Raw genomic sequence first — 24,787 nt, 5'->3', positions numbered from 1 at the left:
AAATGGCACTAAGTCATGACGCTCATGGGAGAACCAGTGCAGATCTGATGGGCCAAATGACCTTTATCTGTGCTGTAGAAATTCTATAGTATAATCAAGACCCTGCTCTTCCCATGTGATCCCAATCGATCAGTTTGTTCCCAGAGCACAGCATGGTGCGATATTATCTACATTGACCAATAGGAAACTGGTTTCCTAACATTACTATCACAGGAAGGACATTTTTTTTATATAACAGTTTGGGGGTGGGCGGGGGTGGGGGAGGTGACATGTGATAGTCTCAGTGTAATGCCACACAAGACAAAGTAATCTGACAACAGTAACTATAGTATCCATTCTGACATGTGAAGGCTAGCAGCTGGTATCAGTAGAACCTGAGACTGCTGAAAGCAGTGGGGAGGAGAAAAGGGGAGAGAGATCTAGGAAAGAGAAGCCACTGTTACTGGTCAGAGCAGCTGAGAAATGACACACTCATTGCAGACAATCAAAGGCAGCATTCCTTCTGATCACAGATTTCAAGTTGTCAACATTAACACACCATCCACCCTATCAACGTGAATGATTATGTTTATTTATATCTTCATAACCATTAAATGAGCACTTGAAGGATTCAATCTCTCAAGCAATACTAAGTTGTAATAACCAAACTAGTTTTCTCAGTTATTGCTACAGCTCCACTTTCAGAAAGATTAGCATTTCATAAATTGTTACCCTCGGGACATTATTCATTCTGCTTTCCTTTTTCTCTGTCATCGTTTTAATTATAATTCTTGTCAGTCTCATTTCTTGTCTGTTTGTGTCTGCTATCCTTTATGCTATTTTTCTTCTGCTCCAATTTCTTTGTCTCTTTTGCTCTTCTTTGCTTTCGCTAGGCTTTACAAACTCCTCTCTCTCTCTCTCTCTCCTCACGTCCAAATGATCTTTCCTCTTCCTTTTGTCTGCTGTACCTCATCTTCCTCTATGTACCTTACAGCCTTCAGGATTCAACATCAGATTTAACAATTTCATAGTATGGACACCTCCTTTCGTGCCGATTACCTAACCCAACACACAGGTCCTGAAATGGGTTGCTTTCAACACAGACAATCCACTTTCAATTATTCATACTCCCCATTATCACCCAGCTAGCTTTTTTCCTTAACATTTCAGCTCAATTGACCCTTCCTCAGTTCTGAAACATTGACTGTGATTTCTCTTCACAAATACTACCAGACCTTCTGAGCTATCCAGCAATTTCTGTTTTTGTTTCAGATTTACAGCATTTGAGTTCAGTCATTTTTTATCTAGCTTTTCTTTCCTCCCTAGTTTACCATAATTTATGGTGACACTGACCACAAAACTGACATATGAAGAGAGACTAAGTCACTTCACAAAAGTGGATGACATTTTTTGGATCCTTTGTCTACCTGTCCTTTTATTTTTTTCTCTCACTGGTAACACTAAATGAATATTCTGTTTCGGTGAGTTGATGGCACACTATTGACCAAGAGATTGGAAAAACTTCCCTGCATTTCTTCAAAGTAATAGCCCTGGCATGCTTTGTGTTCACCTGAGGTGGGGCTGCAGAGCAATACTTTATCAACAGGGTTGATACCAACAACAGCAACAATACCAGCAACAGTAAAGCACACCCTGCAGAGCAATACTTTATCAACAGGTTGATACCAACAACAGCAACAATACTAGCAACAGTAAAGCACTCCCTTACTACTGCGGACTCAAGCTAGCTTTTTATGCTACTGGGTCTGAATCAACAATTTCTGATTCAGAAGAAATTCTCTTTGGATAATTTTTCAGACAAAACCTGATGCTACAAGACACACCCCACGCCTCCAGATTGCCATTAAGATTATTACTTCACATTGTGTCATTTGACATGTTCCTATGATTCTTTAAGAATAGGATTCTTTTCCTGCTGAAAAAGTCTATCTGAAGGAGAACGTAATTACATTTTTAATAAGTAGTTAAGTTGGTGATATTACTGTCAATGTATCAGGCAGGTTACAATTTGACAAGATAGGTTCAAGTAAAGAATTGACTAACTAGGGCAGTAGATAACACTTTGAATCTAATGAACACTGGGAGAAAGGTTTCAGGCAAGAATGAATTCAGAAGTAATAAGAGAAATATTGTGGATGTACAGCAGAATTCTATAGTAATTTAGGTTGAATTCAGCAGAATGGATCAGAAAGGGACAGTGAGAGCAAAAAGATAATGGAGAAATAGTCACTTTAGTGAAACAGAAAATACTCAAACCTCAAGGCACTATATATAAATGAGGCTGCAATCTCAACGAAATAGATGTATTAACAGTAGAAATGAAAATTATTAGGTTTGATCTGACAAGCAATATGGGGATATGTTTGCAAGTGACCACATTTGACAATTAAGTATTCTAGGAAACCAAACTATTAGAAGAGTTGTAACATTAGGGAATATATTTAAAAAATTGATTAAAGGTAAAAAGAACCTTAACAGAGAAAAAAGCAAGGTGCAGAATCAGTTTGTGTGGAGTTGTGAAGCAGCAACAAACAGAATGTATTGGAAACAAAAACAGAAATTGCTGGAAAAGCTCAGCGGGTTTGGCAGAATCTGTGAAAGGAAGTCGAAATAAATGTTTCAGGTCAAGTGATATTTTTTGCAAGTCTGTTAACAGTGGTTGTAATAACAGACATGGTATAAATCATATCCAAAAGCCAAAAAAAATAGTTAAAAAGGGCAACATGGTGGCTCAGTGGCTCAGTGAGGGTGGTGTGGGAGCTTGGTGGTTAGCACTGCTGCCTCACAGCACCAGGGACCCGGGTTCAATTATGGCCTCGGGTGACTGTCTGTGTCACATTCTCCACATTTCTGCGTGGGTTTCCTCCCACATTCTAAACAATGTTCAGGTCTGGTGAATTGGCCATGCTAAATTGCCCATACTGTTAGGTACTGGTCAGGGTTAAATGTAGGGAAATGAGTCTGGGTGGGTTATTCTTTGGAGGGTGGGTGTGGAATTGTTGGGTTGAAGGACCTATTTCCACACTGTAGGGAATCTAATCTAAAAAGCTTGGATGAGGAAGTTAGCATTTTAAAATTCTGCAAAAGACAAACAAACTAATAAAGGAAGAGAAAATAGGATATTAAAGTTAATTGGCAAGAGATAATAAGACCGATTGTAAATGTTGTCAATGTAAAAAGAAAAAAAATAGAGGTTAAATGTGAGTCTTTCAAAAACAGAGAAAGGAGAAATTGTAATTGAGAACCAGAAAAAGGTAGAGACATTAAAAAATCTAATTTGCATCTGCCTTCATAATTGAAAGTACAAAAAATGTTTCAGAAGCAATGATGAAGTGGATCTCGTTGATAATTAGAGACTCCTTTCATTCATTCATGGGATTTGGGCATCGCTGGCTAGACTTGCATTTAATGCTGGTTTCTATTTGCTCTTGAGAAAGTGGTGGTGAGCTGACTTCTTGAATTGCTGCAGTCCACACTCTATAGGTCAATCTACAATGCTGCTAAGGAGGGAAATCCAGGATTTTGACACAGCTATACTGATATATTGTTAAAAATAACACAACACCAGGTTATAGTCCAACAGTATAACTACCTGATGAAGGAGTGTCGCTCCAAAAGCTAGTGTGCTTCCATTTCAACCTGTTGGACTATAACCTGGTGTTGTGTGATTTTTAACTTTATACACCCCAGCCCAACACCGGCATCTCCAAATCATACTGATATATTGGCACTATATTTGCAACAGGATGGTGAGTGGCTGGGAGGGGAATATGTAAGTGGCGGCACTCCCAGAAACCTTACACTTCTTGATGATAGGTGTGGGTTTGGAAGGTGCTGTCTCAGGAACCCTATGAGAATTTCTGCAGTGCATCTTGTAAATGGTATACACTGGCTGCTACAGAGCATTGGTGTAAGTGGATATTTGCTGATGTGGTGCCAAACAAGTGGGCTGCTTTGTCCTGGATGGTGTCAAGCTTCTAGGGTTTGTTGGAGCTGCACCCATCCGTGTAAGTGGGGAGGATTCCATCATCCGCCTGACTTTGTGTGTTGTAGATACTTTTTTGAACTGAAATAACACTGGGGAAATTCATGGGATTAAAAATTGCTGATTTCCCTAGTTCTGATGATCTATGTCCTACAGTTGTAAAAGAGGAGGCTTTATAAATGATTAGTATATTGGTTTCGATCTTTCAGAATTCCCCAGATCCTAAAGTAGCCCCACTGAATCATAGTTAATGTAAAACCACAATTCAAAAAGCTGCATGAGAGCAAGCAGAGAAAAATAAATCATGCTATAAATGCAGACGTCTACTCGTAAGGACACTTTGAGAACCACAATAATATGGTTCAGTCAAAACATTGCACATATTAAAGAGAAATCACATTTCTTTGATTAGTTCCAGACTTTTGAGGATGTATCATTTTGGGTTATTAAGACAGAACAAGGATATGTTGTGCATCTAGGTATTTGGAAGTCATTTGATAGGATACCACCTTACAACTAATTGCTCAAGAAAAGAAACCATTGGGTTGGGGAGCAATAGATTAGCATGGTTTGAGAATTTGGTGAATGGAAACCTGACAGGCTGTAAATGGTGCAGAGGATTGAGCATCTTCAGATTTCTTGCTTTCAAAGCACTGTGGATGGTTAGTTGTTGAGTTACTTCCTGTTCGAGAGTGATTGATTTTCATGTTGAGAATCAAGAGATGGGTGGGGAAGTTGGAGTTGATGTGGATCGAGGTTGAGAATCAGGTATGTTATTCATTCAGCTGCGCAGTTTGGAGGGAATGTTGTTGACAGACATTATCATTTTATTTTTTGTAAATATTGTGTTATTCCAAACAGGCAAAAATTTACAGGGGATGAAACCTCTCTCAAGCAGGATGAGAGTAGTAGCCACCATTCTATACGGCTTCTGATTTTATCCTTCAACAACCTGACCTGAGAACTGTCACCTCTGACAATGTAGCACTCCATCATTATTATACCAAGATGTCAGTCCACGCAGCAAGCTTGAAATGAGAAAGCAGAGGGAGACAGATTCTTGACCGAGAAGTGACTCGAGAACTTTCTGGCAAGACAGAGGCTGAATGGCCAACCCATGTTCCAAAAATCATGCATTTGTATGTTCACATGTTAAGACATTATCCCAATCGATGCCCAATTTGAAATAATAAATTAATGCAGAACTTGAAGTGCCAGAATTCAAAGCAACTAATGCAGAATTTCCACCTTTGACAAAAGCAAATTGGTAAACAATCCTTGCAGCTGGTTGCTTTGACAACAGGAACATTGAGATAAGGTACCATCAAAACTTACATTTGCAGACTTTGAATTGATTCTACAAGATTTCTTAGACTGAACAAAAAACCCTGAAAGCTCTTTTTTTGTTGTAATACCAGTTTGTCGGAAAACATTCAGTGAGATCTTCCATCCTTAACACAAACAAAAGTCAAAATCTTAAAAGAAAAAGCTATCTTAAGCTGAGCCGAGACAGCTAAAGAAAACTGTGATTTATAGCATAATCTTAGTGCAATATTTGTCTGTATATTCTGCACTATGTTTTGACTGAATTTGAAAAGCTTCACACATATTTAACTCAATTTTTTATTGAACATTTACTCCAAAGTTGATTTGTTACTATTCCTTTTCTAAAGGGAATTATTATTCCAACATTTATTTGCAGGTGAATTGACCATTTCAATTATTGTACAGTGTATAATATTTTACCCATTGCTATAATGTAATCCACGATTGATTCTAAAACAAAATATTATGAAGTAATCATCATAAAAGGTGTAGATCTTATCTCACAAGCCAAAAACTTCTCCAGAATTATTAAAGGGGGAATTCAAATGACTAAAATTGGTTATCTTAAAGTATGTTTTCTCTACAATACTATATTTGATAATAATATTTTACCATGAGATACCTTTTTCATTTGAATACTCCTAGGACCAAGAACATTTTATTTAATAAGTTAGATGTTACGATCTTGGGTTTATAAATAGAGGTACAGCATGTTAAAGCAAGGAAGTGATGCTACATTTCTATAATCTGACCTCATTTAGAGCATTATGCTCAGTTCTGAGCACTTCATGTAAGGACAGATGTTAAAGCCCGAGAGAAAGGGGTGAGAGGTGATTAATTGCATGGGAAATTATGGGAAAAAATGGGGGGACAGCTCAGCAGAGGTTATTAAAGTTTCCAGAACAAATAATAGGATTGAGCTTATGGAAAAGGTCAGAAACAGGCAGAGCAGATAAGGGACAACTAGGAGAAGGGGACACTCAATGCAGAACTGAAAGTGTTATACTTAAATGCAGATAGCATATAAAGCAGGGTTAATAGTTTGTAGTGCAGATTGAAATTGGCAGTTATTATGCTATTGGTATCACAGAGACGTGAATACAAGAGGTTCAGGGATGGGAACTAAATATCCAAGGGTTCGCATCCTCTTGGAAAGAACAGGCAGATAGGCAAGGGAATGCCTTGTTAGTTAGAAATAAAATTAAATCAATAGCAAGGCATGACATAGAGTTGGAAGGTGAAAATCAGTGTGGGTAGAGTTGAGGAGTGGCAATGGAGGAAGACCCTGATGGGAATTGTGTATAGGCCTTCCAGCAGTAGCCAGGATGTGGGGAACAAAATAAATCAGGAGATAGAAAAGGCATCTAAGAGAGGTACTGTTACAATTATCACGGGGGAGTTCAATATGCAGGTGGTCTGGAAAAATGTTAGCAAAAGTGAGGACTGCAGATGCTGGAAATCAGAGTCTAGATTAGAGTGGTGCTGGAAAAGCACAGCAGGTCAGGCAGCATCTGAGGAGCAGGAAAATCGACGTTTCAGGCAAAAGCCCTTCATCAGAACGATGCAGGGAGCCTCCGGGGTGGAGAGATAAATAGGAGGGTGGTTGGGGCTGGGGAGAAGGTAGCCAAGAGTACAATAAGTGGATGGAGGTGGGTATGTAAGTGATCAGTCAGAGAGGAGGGTGGAGCAGATAGGTGGGATGGGAGATCAGCAGGTAGGACAGGTCATGAGGGTGGTGCTGAGCTGGAAGGTTGGAGCTGGGGTAAGGTGGGGGGAGGGGAAATGAGGAAACTGGTGAAGTCCACATTGATGCCCTGGGGTTGAAGTATTCTGAGGCGGCAGATGAGGTGTTCTTTCTCTAGGCGTCAGGTGATGAGGGAGCAGCGGTGGAGGAGGCCCAGGACCTGCATGTCATCGGCAGAGTGGGAGGGGGAGTTGAAATGTTGTAGTGCAATGGTAATGTCTGTGCCTCTAGCCCAAAAGACCCAGGTTCAAATCCCAGCTGCTCCAGAGGTGTATAGCATTGGGAAAAATTTGTTGGCAACAGATCTCATGAAAAATAATTTTATGGAATTTCTATGAGTTTTTTTTGGAGGTCTTGTGGGAGACCCCACTAGGATACAGGCAATTCTGGATGTGGTGGTGAGTAATGAGACTGACTTGTTTAGAATGAAGCAACCCATAGTGGGCAGTGACCATAATATGACAGAATTCACCCTGTGGTTTGAGAGAGAGAAACTGGAATCAGTTGTAACAGGATTACAATTGAATAAAAGGTAACTCCAAGGACATGAGGGAGGAGTTTGTCAGAGTTGATTGGAAGGGGAGCCTAGCAGGAAAGATGGTGGAGCAGCAATGGCAGAAGTTTCCGGCGGTAATTTGGGGGGCACAGCAGAAATTCATCCCAAGGAAGAAGAAACACACTAAGAGCAGGATGAGGCAACATGGCTAACAAGGAAAGTCAAGGACACTATGAAAGCAAAACAAAAAGCATACAATCTTGTGAAGATTAGTAGGAATCCAGAGGATTGGGAATCCTTTAAAAACCAGTACAGGATGATTAAAAAAGAATAAAGGCAAAGAAGATGAAATATGAGAGTAAACTAATAAGTAATATAAAAGAAGTTTGAAAGATTTTTTTTAGATAACTAAATGTGAGAGAGAAGCAAGAGTGGACATTGGATCACTGGAAAATGAGACTGGAGAAGTAGTAATGGAGAACAACGAATGAGCAGAGGAACTGAATAGGTATTCTGCATCAGTTTGCCAGCAACATACCATAACTTCAAGAGAGTGGCACAGTCATCAGAAAGGAGGAAGCTGAAAGGTCTGAAGGTGGATAAAGCACCCGGATTAAATGGACTGTACCCAGAGTTCTGTAGGAGATTGTGTAGACATTGGTGATGATCTTTCAGGAATCACTAGATTCAAAAAGATACCCAAAGGACTGGACCAGTGCCCAGGGCTACAAGTATAAGATAGGGGTATCACTAGAAGATTGGCTGACTGGCAGAAGGTAGGGAGTGGAGATAAAGGGGTCTTTCTCAGGATGGTATCCAGTGACTAATGGAGTCCTGTTGGGGTCCATATTGGGACCCCCAACTGTTCATGCCGTATATTAACAAACTGGACAAAGGAGTCAGGGACATTGTTGCTACGTTTGCAGATGACACAAAGATATGTGATGAGATGGGCAGTTTTGAGGAAGTGGGCAGGCTGCAGAAGGACTTGGCCAGGCTAGGAGAGTGGCAAAGAAGTGGCAGATGCAATACAATGTGGGAACGTGTGAGGTTATGCACTTCAGTCAGAAGAATAGAGACATTGATTATTTCCTGAATGGGAAAAGGCTTTGGAAGTCTGAAACAGAAACAGATTTGGAGACCCTAGTTCAGGATTCTCATGAAGTTAACATGGCTGGTTCATTTGGCAGTTACGAAAGCAGATGCAATGTTAGCATTCATTCCAAGAGGGCTAGAATACAAGAGCAGATATGTATTGTTAAATCTGTATAAGGCTCTGGTCAGGCGCATCTGGAATACTGTGTGCAGTTTTGGACCTTGTATCTAAAGAGGGTTGTGCTGGCATTACAAAGGGTCCAGAGGAGATTTATAAGAATGATCCAGAGGATGAAGGGCTTGTCATTGAGGAGCAGTTGAGGACTCTGGGTCGGTACTTGGAGTTTTGAAGAATGAAGAAATATTTCATTCAAACTTACAGAGTACTGAGAGGCCTGAGTAGATTCAAGCCTGTTCCACCATGCAATATGAATATGGCTGATCATCCATCACAGCACTATGTACATGTTTTCAACCTGTGCTTTTTTGTCCCTTTAGCCCTTCAAATGGCCAGGCAAGGCGTTCAATTCTAGGTCATTCAGAGATGAGCAATAATTGTTGGCCTTGCCAATGATGCCTACATCCCATCAAAATAAAATGGTCAGTATTATGACAGCCATCGGTAAGATGTCTGCATAGCTGGAGATTGGTAAACATTGGCCACTCATCCTTGAGCCTTGGCCTGCAGTTTTTTTAAATCAATGTTATTCTTGTTTTTTGGAGATTGCTGGCAATTGTCCTAGGTGGTGGTCAATGGTTTGTTCAATCAGCAGTAGTATGGTCCTTGTCATTTCAGAATGACAGGTTTCCTTCTTCAATGGACACCAGAGCACCGTTGGGTGAATTATGACACATCGGACGACAGTGCAATCCCTTATGTTGATTCTAACTTTTGGCTTCTAGTTTCTTGTTTCAAAAATTGAGTTGGTCATGAGTTTGTTCATTCTCCCCTGGGTTAAAATCCATTGCAGTGGGATTATTATTCCAGGTCTCTGAGGAAGGGTTACTCACCCCTAAACATTAACTTTGATTTCACTCCACAGGTATTGCCATGTCTGCCGAGCATTTCCAGCACTTCCTGTTTTCATTTCCTCAGGATTTCCATTCTGGTCTCACTATTCTCCAATGTCTCCAATACTAATCCAACCAGTTGCGTTTGCTCATGGGAGTCAGTACACTCAATTGGCTGGATGGTTCATTTGCAATGCAAAGAATTGCTTATAGCATGGGTTCAATTTCTGCACCAGCTGAGGTCACCACAAAGGACTCCTTCCCTACCTCTCCACTCACCTGAGACCTGGTGACCACCAGTTGTCTCTCTCTAATGAAAGAGCAATCCTTTGGTGTGGTAAGACTGTTGGTAACTTTATCCACTCACTGTGTCAGAAGGATAGCTCATTCGCAAAATTAAGAGTTGTTTCATGAAGGTTTTGAATTTCTATCAGAAATTTGATACTCCTGAGTATCTCTGTAATTAATCCTGAGTCACTGCAGGCTCTGTATCATAAACCTAATTCTACCTTTGAGCCACTTATAAAATTCTCCTCTCACAGCATTTCTCATTAATCAAAGGGCACCTTCATGCCTTTCATCACAAACTCTCAGATCATCATCATACAAAATCTGATCCTACGGTCCGCCCTTCTTCACAATGTCAGCCTTGGCTAAAGAGGTGGTACTTTTGCCTCTCACTCAGAAACTCATGTGTTCCAGATCCAGTCCTGAGACGTGAACCATAAAACCTCTGTTTGCACTTCAGTCCAGGATAGAGAGAGAGTGCTGCACTATTGGAGATGCAATTTCTGGCCTGTAACAGCAGTAAGAGCCTCTCAATGTCTTTCCTGCTGCCATCAGACTTGTGAACAGTCCTATCAAATGTTATTTCTGATCTGTCTCACTGCATCTTCTCTGTGGCAGTAGCACTGTACTCTGTTCTGCTACTCTGATGCAGTTTGTATGGTACAATCTAGCATTATAGCACGTGAACAACACTTTCACTGTATCTCGGCACATGTGACAACAATAAATAAATTAATCAACTGGATGAAAAAGGTTGTCAAACCAAAACAGAAAAGGATGAACCCAGTCATCATCACATTATTGTCTGCTCTGCAAAAATTGGATGCTGTGTTTCTTACATTGGATACAGTTTAAAGGCACCTTGACTGTAAATAGCTCTGGGATGTTCTGAGGTTGTTATTTGCAGAATGCAAATTAAACCTTTTCTATACAGTCATCTCACAGTTGAATTGTACACTACCCTCAGACGTTAATCTTTGCTTCATTTCCTGCTCCTCTCCTTTCAATGCCTTGGTTCTACCTTGAGTAGAAGTCACGTGGCTGAAAATGTGTTGCTGGAAAAGCGCAGTAGGTCAGGCAGCATCCAGGGAACAGGAAATTCGATGTTTCGGGCATACGGCCTTCATCAGAAACTCTGTGCTTATGCCCGAAACGTCGAATTCCCTGTTCCTTGGATGCTGCCTGACTTGCTGCGCTTTTCCAGCAACATATTTTCAGCTCTGATCTCCAGTATCTGCAGACCTCACTTTCTCCTAGAAGTCATGTGGCACCAGCTTATAATCAAAATCATAGAACATTCCAGCGCAGTACAGGCCCTTCGGCCCTCGATGTTGTGCCGATCTGTGAAATCAATCTGAAGCCCATCTAGCCTACACTATTCCATTCTCGTCCATGTGCCTATCAAATGAACAGGTGCAGCAGATTTGTCTGAAATTCCAAGCTTTCGGAACACTGTTCCACCTGACAAAGGAGCAGAGATCCAAAAGTTTTGGATTTCAAATATATCTTTCGGACTGTAAATCTGGTGTCGTGTGACTTCTGACCTTGTCCACCCCAGTCCAACACTGGCACCTCCACTTCTTGGTTCTACCTTGGTCAACTTTACATTCCACTCTGTAATATGCCTCACACTTCAGCTACTATCCCTCTGGGTGGAGGTGCAGTTGCTCAGTCTTTGAGATACAGCTGAGATTTCAGCTTGTTTTCTGAATGCATCCATTGAAGGAGTGATAGGGGACGGCATCAGTTTGGTTCAGCAATCTTGGCTCTCAGTCAGACGCCTGTCGCATTGAGTATCACTCAAGAACTTAAGTGCATAATTTTAGCTGGCACTTCAGTGTGGGTGTGCTGTGCTGTTGGAGGTTCTGTCTCTCCAATGAGAGTTGAACCTGAGGAGCTGTCACTGATTCAGATGGTGGTTAGTGATCTCACAGCCATGTTCAAAGACATGCAGAAGGTTTAATCTGAATCTATGCAGGGACCCAGCTGAAAACAGCATATTTAAAATTGCATATTATACGGTTTGCCATCCCAATTCACAAAGCTGCTCTGCTTCCTTGTCATTGTACTGCCTCAACGAGGGGAAGACCTTGCAGCTGGCAACCTCAAGATGGTCGAGCCTCCATGGTAGGTTGTGCTTCGGCTGAGCTCATCCTCTCCAGGTCGGCCGCACTCTTTTCCCTCTATCCAATTCTGCATTTTCCTTTCTCTTTTCTTCATCTTCCCGATGTCCCGGGGAGGCTGGAGTGGTGTCGGCGATGGGTCCAAGCTCGTAGACTCAGAACATGGGCTCCTGGGATGGGGGCAAGGTGTCAACTGCAGCAATGGGAGAATGGGCACCCTTTTGTGCAGCAGGGCTGGCGTGTAAACTCTTTCAGTAGCAGTGGGTCATCAACTGTAGCGGTGCTTGGAGCAGGGGCTCCCAGTTGTGGTGTGCCCAGAGTAGACATAATCAACCCATGTTTGGGACCCTCGCCATGAAAGATGAACCTCTGTTTAAGCACTTTCTTTTATTCTTTTGTAATTCAAAATGGTGCCAGACTGTGGTGATAGAATACTTTTCACTGTATCTCCCTCGATGTATGTGACAATAAATCATTCATTCTCATTCATTCATTCAGTTTTTTTTAAACCATATCCCAAAGCACTTCACATTTAACAGTAATCTTTGAAGTGTTGAAATGTAGGTGCTGTAGCTGTCAGTTTGCTCACAGCTAACTGTCACAAAACAGCATTGAGGCAATAACCAGAACTTCTGTTTCAGGGGTTCTCCTTGAGGGATCAATATTGGCCAATACATAAAGTAGAATTAGATTAGATTACTTACAGTGTGGGAACAGGCCCTTCGGCCCAACAAGTCCACATTGACCCGCCGAAGCACAACCCACCCATACCCCTACATTTACCCCATACCTAACACTACGAGCAATTTAGCATGGCCAATTCACCTGACCCGCACATTTTTGGACTGTGGGAGGAAACTGGAGCACCCGGAGGAAACCCACGCAGACACGGGGAGAATGTGCAAACTCCACACAGTCAGTCGCCTGAGATGGGAATTGAACCCGGGTCTCTGGCGCAATGAGGCAGTAGTGCTAACCATTGTGCCACTGTGCCACCCACAAAGATGGTTATTTCTCAAGTACAGTTACGGAACATTTGATAGCCATGAAAGATGAGAAAAGAGACCAGAGTTAGTGTGTCTTCCAAAATGTGTCTCCTCAGACAATGAAAGACAGGGAGCATCAACCTTAACTTTGAGATTTAATGACTTGGAGGTGCCGGTGTTGGACTGGGATTGATAAAGTTTAACTTTGAGATTAAATGCTAGAGTAGAACCTGAACCCAGGTCCTTCTGATTGAGATGTTCGAAGGCTCTCAGTTAATTCAGAAATAGTTCAGCACTACTGAAAAGAAAATGAACTCTTTCTTCTCATTGCTGTTCCAGGGATCCTACATAGAACATAGAACATAGAAGGATACAGCGCAGTACAGGCCCTTCGGCCCTCGATGTTGCGCCGACCGAATCCTACCTAACCTATACTAGCCCAATAACTTCCAAATGCCTATCCAATGCCCGCTTAAATGACCATAAAGAAGGAGAGTTCACCACTGATACGGGCAGGGCATTCCATGAACTCACAACCCGCTGTGTGAAGAATCTACCCCTAACATCTGTCCTATACCTACCACCCCTTAATTTAAAGCTATGTCCCCTAGTAACACCTGACTCCATTAGCGGTAAAAGGTTCTTAGTATCTACCCTATCTAAACCCCTAATCATCTTATACACTTCTATCAGATCTCCCCTAAACCTTCTCTTCTCCAATGAGAACAGCCCCAAGTGCCTCAGCCTTTCCTCATAAGACTTTCCTACCATTCCAGGCAACATCCTGGTAAACCTCCTCTGCACTCGTTCTAAAGCTTCCACATCCTTCCTATAGTATGGCGACCAAAACTGCACACAATACTCCAGATGAGGCCGCACCAGAGTCTTATACAACTGCAACATGACCTCAGGACTCCGGAACTCAATTCCTCTGCCAATAAAGCCCAGTACACCATATGCCTTCCTCACAGCACTATTTACCTGGGTGGCAACTTTCAGAGATCTGTGTACATGGACACCAAGATCCCTCTGCTCATCCACACTACCAAGTAGCCTACCATTAGCCCAGTAATCCATCATCTTGTTATTCCTACCAAAGTGAACGACTTCGCACTTAGCTACATTGAATTCCATTTGCCACATTTCCGCCCAGCTCTGCAACTTATCTATATCCCGCTGTAACCTACCACTTCCTTCCTCACTATCCACAACTCCACCGACTTTTGTGTCATCCGCAAACTTGCTTACCCAGCTTTCAAGTCCTTCCTCTAGATCATTTATAAAGATAACAAAAAGCAATGGTCCCAAAACAGATCCTTGTGGTACACCGCTAGTAACTGCGCTCCAAGATGAACATAATCCATCAACTACTACCCTCTGTCTCCTTCCAGCCAGCCAATTCCTAATCCAAACCTCTAATGTATCCTCAATGCCATACCTCCTATATATTAAATGCCAATTTTGTTACACTAAATAAAACAATCCCTGTACATCCATGTAAATGATTTGTGATGCTTCTAAGAGACAGTAAAAGTTATGATAAGTCTTTTCATACCACATTAATGTCAGGGTTAAATAACCATCCACAAGCATTTGTTAATCATTCCCTTTAACTGTGTACGTCTGCTGAGGTGACTAACCCATGCCTAACAGATTATAAAGCCTGGAATCTTCCTGGTCTGTGATTATTACTTTAATAATTGATAGATTACTAATTAAACAATCAGCAGGTAGAAAATGTTCCTCAGTAATTTTCTCATTGTTCTTTGATTGCACAATAACCTGAGCTATGCATAGCCATTCCCCTTCATCCCTAATGCTGGTCTGACCACAATCAGGAACTCAACATGCATTTAGAATGTCAACTGGGCAGAAAATACTCCATAAAATTACCGTATGAGATAGAAAGTCCTTAAAATTATGAAAGGGTTTAAAGATGTAGACAAGGAGAAGATATTTCGGTTTTATGAGTCAAATATTACCAGAAAGGATTATCACAAAATAAGCCCTGTCCATAAAAATGAAATGCTCCTAGAGAGGAGTAATATGTGTTTTTTTAAATTCACACAGTTAATCACTAGTGTGTACTTAAAGTCTAGCCTGAGTTCTCACAGTGACTTTCATGCAACTCAGATGTAATGTAGCTAGTTATTTAGTACAATGGAATAAACCTACTCTGTTTAACAAGAAAGCTTTAGAAAAGTTGCTCTCAAGTCTTCACAATGTAGGTAAAATATTTAGTCAAGAACAAAGTTCCAGTGACCTATCCCCTCTTTCTTCTACACTTGCTACCTTCTTTAACATTTTCATTGTCACCTGTTTGGGATTCACTGGCTGGGCCAGCATCAGTTACCCCCTTGAGAAGGAGGAAGAGAGCTGCCTTCATGAACCACTGCAGTCCACATGCTGTAGGTTGACTCACAATGCCCTTAGGAAACAAATTCCACAATTTTGACCCAGTGACAGTGAAGTAAGGGTGAAATATTTCCAAGTCAGGATGGTGAGTGGCACAAAGAGGAACTTGCAAGTGATGGCCTTCCCATGTATCTACTGCCCTTGTCCTTCTAAATGAAAGTGGTTATTGATTTGCTGTCTAAGGATCTTTGGTGAACTTCTGCAGTGCATCTTGTAGATAGTAGACACTGCTGCTACCGAGTGTCGCTGGAGAGGGAATGGATTTTTGTGGATGTGGTGTCAATTAAGTGGGCTGCTTTATCCTGGATGGTGTCAAATGTGGCACTCATCCAGATAATTAGGGAATACTCCATCATACCCCTGACTTGTGTCATAGAATGCTGGATAGACTTTGATGAGTGAGGAGCTGACTTAATTGCTGCAGTTTTCCCTGCCTCTGTCTTGCTTTGTATAGAATAGAATATATTTTTTTGTCACATACACTCCATTATAGAAGTGTATTGACAAGCTTTTATAATGTCTGCCTTTTTATAATGTCATCTTCGGTACAAGTTCATTGGTGCAAATCTTGGTTACAACAGAGGAAGAAAAAGAAGTTGCAATTACTTTAAAGAGTTTTTAAAAATATAAGTTAGAAATAAGGTAAGTCCTGATCAATGGTAAGCCTCAGGATGTTGATAGTGGGGGATTCAGTAATGGGAGGACCATCGACTGTCAAGGGGCAATGTTTAGATTATCTCTCATTGGAGCTGGTGACTCTCTGGCAAGCCAATCAGACTGAGGGGCAATTAGGAATGGCTACTGAATTGTCGTCCAGCCAGTGACCCCAACAGTCCATTAATTTGGTCAGCAATATGAACATGGAGCAGACCAGACACCATAAAATAAGTTGTGCTTTCTGGTTGTGTAGCAACATTTCAGACATAGTGGGTTTCATTGGCTTACTGTAGATCCTTTCTTCACTAAAGCCACCAACACAGTCCACATTACGGATGGTACTAAATACAGACAGGCAACAAAAAGTCAGAAAGGCAGATGCCATAATAAATTGCCACTGTAGACTTTAACAAATGTTACAGTGTTGTTCCATTTGAACATGGTCCCACAGGGGCAGACAGCAAGCTGATGATCTCTTAGAGACAGTATTTTACTTTTCTTTTGTCTGGAAATGCCTGCAGCAGGTGCATCAAAAGCGACAGCTGCATTTAGTGACTAAACACACAGTGATGTGAGTGGTATATCGGTGGAGTAATGAGAGTAGTCCTTAACTACAAAATATAGGAGGGAACAAAAACGCATTGCAGTCTCAATGACTGTGAAGATTTCATAAAACAACAAATAATCACAAAGACCTTGATGGTTACATCGAGCAGAGTACAGAGGTTACAGAGTCTGATTATTGCTCATGCACTCACCATATTGTATGGCCTCAGCTACAATGAAACAAAGCAAGTATTCCTCGTGAGAATTCAAGCAAATAACACTACAAACAAAAGATTGTTTGGCTCATCATGCGCGTATGCATTCTCTGAAGGAACTGCCTAATTAATCCCAGCCTATCTTCCTGCTCTTTTCCCACAGCTCATTGAATATTTCCATTTTTAATATTTATCCAGTTCCTTTTTGCAATTAACACTAAATCTGCTTCCTGCTTTCCTGAAGCACATTCCACATCTTTATAACTTGCTTAGTAAAGTCATTTTTCCTCACCCTCCCCTCTGGTTCTTTTAGCCAAACATCTTTTTCCTCTTTGAGTGACACAGTACGAATGCATCAAACGCAGCTTGTTGGCTGAGTGATTTTTTTTTATTCACACAAGGTGGCCTTTCAGCCCACACTGGTTAACAAGGATTTGACGACATTAATCCCACTTTCTAGCTCATGCTCCAAAACTCCGAAGGTTCTGGCAAAGCAAGTGAATATCGAAATATTGCTTAAATGCTTCGACAGATTCTGATTCAATCACCTTTGCAGTGAATTCCAAACTCCCACCACCCTCTGGGTGAGCAAAAAGAACCTCGTCAACACCCCCGTTAGCCTGTTATCTTAAATCTATCCCACCTGATTATTAACCCTTCTCCTAATTCATAGAATCCCTACAGTGTGGAATCAGATCATTCGACCCAATAAGTCCACACCGAACCTCCAAAGAGCACCTCACCCAGACTCACCCCCATACCCTATCCCTGTAAGTCTGTTTTTTTGATGGCTAATTCACCTAACCTACACATCCTTGAACATTATGGGCAATTTAGCTTGGCCAATTCATGTTACCTGCACATCTTTGGGCTGTGGGAGGAAACCGGAGCACCCAGAGGAAACCCACAAAGACACAGGGAGAATGTATAAACTCCACACAGACGGTTGCCCGAAGATGAAATGGAACCTGGGTCTCTGGCACTGTGAGGCAGTAGTGCTAACCACTGAGGCACCATATAATGGATGAAAATGCCACCCTATTTATGCCCCAAGTAGCTTACAGTGTTATAATCATATCTGTCACTTTTAGCAACTGTAGATGGTGTGTAATGGAAGGAAGGAAATTGAACAAATTGCGTTATTGAGTACTTTCTGCAATTTAGAAGACTAAGAATTAATCTCGTAGAAATACTTATGATTCTGACAGAAAGCCGATGCCGAGAGACTGATTTCCCCTGAATGCATGGACTAGGTTATGATTTATCATCAGCTTAATGGGTTGGGAATTTAGGAGTGAGATAAAGAGAAAAGTCTTGACTTGTAAGCTTGGATAGAGCTCTCTGTCCAAGAATTTGTGGATTCTTAGTCATTAAACATATTCAAGGCAGAGATTGATAGAGTTCAGATACTCAATGAACCAAGCGCTATAAGGAGAGTGTGGAAAATGGGGTTAAGATAGATCAGGCAATGATCCCATCAAATAGTGAATCTGTTTCACAGAGCATTTTATTTCCAATTCTTAAGGGGAATGAAAGAAGAGGAAATTAGTACACAATTACTTGGGAGGATAGCCATAGAATATCTACAGTGTGGAAGCAGGCCATTTGGTAAAAACAATGACTACAAATGCTGGAAACCAGAGTCTAGATTAGAGTGATGCTGGAAAAGCACAGCAGTTCAGGCAGCATCCGAGGAGCAGTAAAATCGACTTTTCGGGCAAAAGCCATTCATCAGGAATACAGGCAGAGAGCCTGAAGGGTGGAGAGATAATTCACTTATCTCTCCACCCTTCAGGCTCTCTGCCTGTATTCCTGATGAATGGCTTTTGCCCGAAACGTCGATTTTACTGCTCCTCGGATGCTGCCTGAACTGCTGTGCTTTTCTAGCACCACGCTAATCTCGAAGCAGGCCATTCGGCCCATTAACGCTTCGGAAGCGCACCAACGCTTCTGAAGAGCATCCCATCCATACACACCCTCCTCCTGCCCAACATTTCCCACTGCCAATCCAGTTAACTTGTGCACCTTTGGACAGAGGGATGACTCAGAGGAAACCCTCACATACACAGGGAGAATGTGCAAACTTCACATGGACAGTGACCTGAGTAGAATTGAACCCATGTCGTTGGTACTGTGAGGCAGCAGTGCTAACCACTGAGCCATCATGCCACTCTCAGAATCTCCAGATGGTACGCTTTGTTGAAGGGGGTAATTTTACCTTTGGGTGCAAACATGAAATAAACACCTTCCATTCAATCACCTGTCATCCATTTGATTGTATAACATTTTCTACGGAATGCAGCCAAAGTTACAGAAGTAAGATTGGTGAAGTGCGGCATTTACATCATGTATCATTGACCCTTTTGTCATATTAACTGCTCCCTTGTTTACGAAGAATAGTCTTTCTGGCGGCACACTGTGTAATGATTACCCTTAAGTGGAGTGGAAGCTGAGGAATCAGCTTAAGAATGGACAATCGATTCACCTGGCATAGAAAAGAGACAATTAAGATGTGCCCCTGCCTGCTCCTGTAAAACAAGCTTGCATTGCAGACGATATGCCACAGCTTTGGCAAACACAGAAACAATCACCAATAGTTATTTCAGAGACCAATGCAACATGCTCAATGTTGTGTCTTTGATGCTCTGTAGCAGAGGATTTGCTCAGCCCTAGGCTAGGCTGGTGTGACTGCTTGCAAATTGAAATAATACCATCATGATTGCAAAGTAAAGGAGTCATAATGATTGTCAGCTCTGCATCATCTTTTTCAAATGAGAAAAAACAAGAGATGGCAATCACCTTCTCAGTAAAATGTGAGAATTGACTTTAACATGAGACTGTGCCTTGACGCATTTACTTACCTTGCATTCCTTTTAACTCAGAGCTAGCCACAAAATGAAAACTATGAATGAAACATGTTCTGTCTGTGATAGACTGATGCATTGGTTAATGGGAGAGGATGAAAGAGTCATTGCCAGAATTTTGCCAGACTGTCATGCTGCAAGGTAATTTCCTGGTTTTAATTCTATACATTTTGCAATATACAGCAAAAAATGTCCATCAACTGCGACAGAAAGCTCACAACTGATCTAATCTTTTATTACTGGATGCATTGGAATTTGACATTTTACACCGGTTACTGGGCTTCTCTGAGTGGGAGTTCAGTGTTGCTGGACCAAAGTTATAACAGTAAAGCTACAAAACTAGTTTAGTCACCAGATAGGGGGACATACCAGCAGCATCAGGCATACCAGTATAGGACTAATTACAGCCACATGTTATAGTCAGATCTAAGTGATTCCACAAGTGGGCGGCACGGTGGCACAGTGGTTAGCACTGCTGCCTCACAGCGCCTGAAGACCCGGGTTCAATTCCCGACTCAGGCGACTGACTGTGTGGAGTTTGCACGTTCTCCCCGTGTCTGCGTGGGTTTCCTCCGGGTGCTCCGGTTTCCTCCCACAGTCCAAAGATGTGCGGGTCAGGTGAATTGGCCATGCTAAATTGCCCGTAGTGTTAGGTAAGGGGTAATGTAGGGGTATGGGTGGGTTTCGCTTCGGCGGGTCGGTGTGGACTTGTTGGGCCGAAGGGCCTGTTTCCACACTGTAAATCTAATCTAAAAAAAAAAGTCAATGGATCAGATCCACAATCTACAGCTTTATTTCATGAAGAGTGGTGGACAATTAAATGATTGACAGGAGCAGGAAGCTCTGTGAATATCCAAACTTGCCCTGATGTAGGAGTCTACTAAGTCAGTGTGAAACTCAAGAAGAAAGCATTTTCAGCCAGAAAAGCTGAGTGGTTGAACTCTCTCAATCAGACACCAGTCATCAGCCAATGTGCTTCACTTTTTAGAATGGCCACAAAATTGGTGAAGGGACCTGCTACTGCAATTGGGCTATGACAACACTCTAAGAATATTTCTGAATACCCTTTGCTTAAGAAATAGCAGTGCCCCAAGCCACGCTGTTCTAGCTACAATTCCAGCATCGACCTGACAAGATGCAAATGCCAACAATACCGAGGTCTATCCTGTCCCACTAAAGGCAGGACAAATCCAAAGCCAGCCAACAAACACTTCGATAAAATGATAAGGTACTGCAGATGCTGGATATCTGAAGGGAAAAAAAAACACAGAAAATGCAGCAGAAACTCAGCAAGTCTGGCAGCATCTGCGAGAAGACAAAGTTGATGTTTCGATTCCGATATAAATTTTCTTCAGAACCCCGATAGTCAGCAAAATAATTCAAGTTGTCATTGGTAGTGCTATCAAGTGGCACTTTCTTCATAATAGACTGTTCACTGACACTCAGTTTGGGCTTTCCCAGGGACACTTAGCTCCTGACCTCGTTAGGTCTTGGTCCAAATGTGACCAAAACAACTGAACACCAGATGAGAATGACTGTCTTTAATGTAAAGGTCATATTTGACTGAGTATGCCACCAAGGAGACCTGGAAAAACTAAAGCCAATAGAAATTGGGCAACAGTCACAACTGGTTGGAGTCATACCCAACACAAAAAAAATGCTGGTATTTGTTGTGGGCAATCATTTCAGTCCCAGGTCATCACTTTAAGAGTCTTCAAGTCATGTCCCAAACACAACTGTCTTCAGCTCCTGCATTAATGACCTTCCCCCATCATTAGGTCAGAAGTGGAGAGGTTCACTGATGATTGCACAAGGTTCAGCATCATTCAGTTGCTCCTCGGGTTCTGAGGCTGCCCTTGCCAACAGGCATTCAGACTTGGACAATATCTAGGTTTGGAGAAAGTGTCATGCTGGAGAGTCAGGATGGCACTGGAAAAGTAGCATCCGGTCAGGCAGCATCCGAGGAGCAGGAGTGTCAACGTTTTGGGCATAAGCCCTTCATCAGGAATGGGCGGCACGGTGGCACAGTGTGGGCGGCACGGTGGCACAGTGGTTAGCACTGCTGCCTCATAGCGCCTGTAGACCTGGGTTCAATTCCCGACTCAGGCGACTGACTGTGTGGAGTTCGCACGTTCTCCCCGTGTCTGCGTGGGTTTCCTCCGGGTGCTCCGGTTTCCTCCCACAGTCACAAAGATGTGCGGGTTAGGTGAATTGGCCAAGCTAAATTGCCCGTAATGTTAGGTAAGGGGTAAATGTAGGGGTATGGGTGGGTTGCGCTTCGGCGGGTCGGTGTGGACTTGTTGGGCCGAAGGGCCTGTTTCCACACTGTAAGTCTAATATATTCCTGATGTTGATTCTGCTGCTTCTCGGATGCTGCCTGATTGCCATGCTTTTCTTGCTCCTCTCTTTTCAACTCAGTATCCAGGTTCGGGCTGATAAGGGGAAACTAACATTTGTGCCACACAAGTGTCAGGCATTGATTTTCTTGAACAAGAGAAAATTGAACCATTTCCCCTTGATGTTCAAAGGCAATCCCCCACTATCAACATAATGTTAGCTCAATTGATATCACATGTTCAAACATCTAGTGAGTAAAGAAAATTAATAGAACTGGACTGACAAATCAGAAAATTTATTGTGACCTCGGGAACTCATAAATCTTATGTTTGTTTAAAAAAACTGACAATGGAAGGGTATATAAGAACATTAGAAATGGGAGCGGGAGTAGGCCATTCAGCCCCTCAAGCCTGATTACCAATTTTTAAGATCTTAGCTCATTTACCCCAGGCCTCAACTCCACCTTCATGGCAGTTCCTCATAGTGTGCAACTCTTAAATCTTTTAACCTCCTCTTCAAGTATATTCTGTGATCTAGCCTCCATAACACTCTGAGTTCAATCACTCACTTCTGAGAGAAGAAATTCCTTCGCATCTCAGTTTTAATGAGTTTTCTGTTACTCTCTAACTACATTCCCTAGTTTGAGGAAGTTCATTGAAGAAGTGACTAAGTTGATAGATGAAGGAAGGGCTGTTGATGTCATATACATGGACTTTAGTAAGGCATGTGCTAAGGTAAACTAATAAAGAAAGTGAAGTCACATGATGTGCAGGGTGTTCTAGCTAGGTGGATAAAGAACTGGTTGAGCAACAGGAGACAGAGAGTAGTAGTTGAAGGGAGTTTCTCGAAATGGAGAAAGGTGACTAATGGTGTTCCACAGGGGTCAGTGCTGGGGCCACTGTTGTTTGTAATATACATAAATGATCTGGAAGAGGGCACTGTTGGTATGATCAGCAAGTTTGCAGATGACACGAAGATTGATAGAGTAGCAGAAAGTATAAGGGACTTTCAGAGAATACAGGAGAAATATAGATAGACTGGAGAGTTGGGCAGTGAAGTGGCAGCTGGAGTTCAATCTAGACAAATGAGAGGTGATGCATTTAGGCAAGTCTAATTCTAGAGTGAATTATACAGTGAACAGAAGAGCCTTGGGAAAAGTTGATGGGCAGATAGATCTGGGAGTGCAGGTCCATTGTACACTGAAGGTGGCTGCACAGGTGGATAGAATGGTCAAGAAGGCGTATAGTATGCTTGCCATCATCGGACAGGGTATTGAGTATAAGAGCTGGCAGGTCATGTTAAAATTGTACAAGACATTGGTTCGGCTGCATTTAAAATACTGTATACAGTTCTGGTCGCCACATTACCAAGAGGATGTGGACGCTTTGGAGAGGGTGCAAAGAAGGTTTATGAGGATGTTGCCTGGTATGGAAGGTGCTAGCTATGAAGAGAGTTTGAGTAGATTAGGTTTGTTTATATTAGAAAAAAAGGAGATTGGGGGTGGGGTGGTCGGGTGGGGAACCTGATAGAGGTCTACAAAATCGTGAAAGGTATAGACAGGGTAAATAAAGATAAGCTTTTTCCCTGGGTGAAGCATTCAATAATGAGAGGTCACGCTTTCAAGGTGAGAGGTGAAAAGTTTAAGGGGGATACACATGGCAAGTACTTTACACAGAGGGTGGTGGGTGTCTGGAACGCGTTGCCAGCAGAGGTGGTAGAGGCAGGCACGGTAGATTCACTTAAGATGCATCTGAACAAATGCATGAGTAGGTGGGGAGCAGAGGAATGAGGGGGGACAGGTTTAGACAGTAGATTTGGATCAGCTCAGGCTTGGGCCGAAGGGCCTGTTCCTAGGCTGTAAATTTTCTTTGTTCTTTGTTCTTTGAGAAACCCTCATCAATGAAGGCATCTGTCAGCATCTACCCTGTCAATCGTTCTCAGAATCTTGTGTGTTTCAAACATCAGTACAAAACTGTTAGATGAGATCCCAACTCATTTATTAATGTCCTTCATTTTGCCTCAGATGGAAACCCCAGCCTGGCACTGCAATGGTTGACTTGCTGCTGCCCTCGAGGTGTCCTAATGAGTCAGTCAGTTTGAGTGAGCTTGAAGAATGACATGAATCACAGTTCTAAAGGATGGTTTACCAGCATCTCTTTAGCAGGGTTACCACATGCAGAAAATGAAAGGTTTGCTGAGGGTTCCTAACAGAGGCACAACAGCTGGAATAATTAGCGTTATGTTGTTAATGCTGGTGTTATTCACTTTTGCATTCCTAGTCATTTGCCCATGAGCCAGCGAGCGAGAGGATTTGGACAGAGATGGGATAAGGGGACAATGCTAAAAGTGCAACTGGTGCAAGTTGGCACCTCACACCTTCAATGCAATATCTGGGTAAACATGACACCAGTTGCTAAAGCTCATTTGAGAATGTAACTTTAAAAAGTTCTGCGATTTACAGATGAAAGAACTGAAACCAACACATTCATTCTAAAAGATGAACGACGTAACAAACAATCCAGGCCTTTTTCAATAAATAATTTCAGTTACATCACACTGCAAATGTTAGCTACAAATTCTGTGTCTTATGATCTTAAACTCCACAACCACCTGATGAAGGAGCAATGCTCCGAAAGCTAGTGCTTCCAAATAAACCTGTTGGATTATAATCTGATGTTGTGAGATTTTTAACTTTGTCC

The sequence above is a fragment of the Hemiscyllium ocellatum genome, chromosome 12 (assembly GCF_020745735.1).
Source record: "Hemiscyllium ocellatum isolate sHemOce1 chromosome 12, sHemOce1.pat.X.cur, whole genome shotgun sequence".
NCBI classification, from domain to species: domain Eukaryota; kingdom Metazoa; phylum Chordata; class Chondrichthyes; order Orectolobiformes; family Hemiscylliidae; genus Hemiscyllium; species Hemiscyllium ocellatum.
The sequence above is the reverse complement of the archived record's forward strand: the minus strand, read 5'-3'. Positions refer to the sequence as shown.